This window comes from Arachis duranensis, unplaced genomic scaffold (assembly GCF_000817695.3).
Source record: "Arachis duranensis cultivar V14167 unplaced genomic scaffold, aradu.V14167.gnm2.J7QH unplaced_Scaffold_100371, whole genome shotgun sequence".
Classification (NCBI taxonomy): Eukaryota; Viridiplantae; Streptophyta; class Magnoliopsida; order Fabales; family Fabaceae; genus Arachis; species Arachis duranensis.
In genome coordinates this window covers 5,436-6,777 of record NW_026263705.1, presented here as the reverse complement: position 1 = coordinate 6,777, position 1,342 = coordinate 5,436, and the positions used below count along the sequence as shown (strand labels likewise).

The 1,342-nt window shown below is 40.4% G+C and overlaps 1 non-coding gene across 1 annotated transcript; it reads left to right on the top strand.

Annotated features, from left to right (window-relative positions):
- The first annotated feature begins 303 nt into the window (after positions 1-303).
- Positions 304-411, top strand: LOC127743747 (small nucleolar RNA R71). Its single transcript, XR_008005124.1, has one exon. It is a non-coding gene; the product is annotated as a small nucleolar RNA R71 (small nucleolar RNA).
- The last annotated feature ends 931 nt before the right edge of the window (positions 412-1,342 follow it).

The window sequence follows — 1,342 nt, the reverse complement described above, 5'->3', positions numbered from 1 at the left end:
TGTTGGGCATCCATTCAGACTTTGAGAAATCATGTTGACTTGCTGAGTCAACATTTTGTTCTGAGCCAATATGGCATTCAGAGCATCAATTTCAAGAACTCCCTACCTCTGAGGCATCCCATTACTCACAGAATTCCTCTCAGAAGTGTACATGAATTGGTTATTTGCAACCATGTCAATAAGTTCTTGAGCTTCTGCAGGCGTTTTCTTCAGGTGAATGGATCCACCTGCAGAATGGTCCAGTGACATCTTAGAGAACTCAGATAGACCATAATAGAATATATCCAAAATGGTCCACTCTGAAAGCATGTCAGAAGGACACCTTTTGGTCATCTGCTTGTATCTTTCCCAAGCTTCATAGAGGGATTCACCATCTTTTTGTTTGAAGGTCTGAACATCCACTCTAAGCTTGCTCAGATTTTGAAGAGGAAAGAACTTAGCCAAGAAGGACGTGACCAGCTTATCCCAAGAGTCCAGGCTATCTTTAGGTTATGAGTCTAACCATGTTCTAGCTTTGTCTCTTACAGCAAAAGGGAAAAGCATGAGCCTGTAAACTTCAGGATCTACTCCATTAGTCGTTACAGTCTCACAGATCTACAAGAACTCAGTTAAAAACTGCTATGGATCTTCTGATGAAAGTCCATGAAACTTGCAGTTCTGTTGCATTAGAGCAACTAGTTGAAGTTTCAGCTTAAAATTGTTTTCTCCAATGGCAGGGATTGAGATGCTTCTTCCATAAAATTTGAAAGTAGGTGTACTATAATCACCAAGCATCCTCCTTGCACCTCCACCATTATTATTGAGTTCGGCCATGTCTCTCTCTTTTTTGAGATTCTCTACAAGGTTTTCTCTAGATTGTTGTGCTTTAGCTTCTCTTAGCTTCTTCTTCAGAGTCCTTTCAGGTTCCGAATCTGCTTTAACAAGAATGTTCTTGTCCCTTTGCTCAGATTTTGAAGAGGAAAGAACTTAGCCAAGAAGGACGTGACCAGCTTATCCCAAGAGTCCAGGCTATCTTTAGGTTGTGAGTCTAACCATGTTCTAGCTTTGTCTCTTACAGCAAAAGGGAAAAGCATGAGCCTGTAAACTTCAGGATCTACTCCATTAGTCGTTACAGTCTCACAGATCTACAAGAACTCAGTTAAAAACTGATATGGATCTTCTGATGAAAGTCCATGAAACTTGCAGTTCTGTTGCATTAGAGCAACTAGTTGAAGTTTCAGCTTAAAATTGTTTTCTCCAATGGCAGGGATTGAGATGCTTCTTCCATAAAATTTGAAAGTAGGTGTACTATAATCACCAAGCATCCTCCTTGCACCTCTACCATTATTATTGAGTTCGGCCA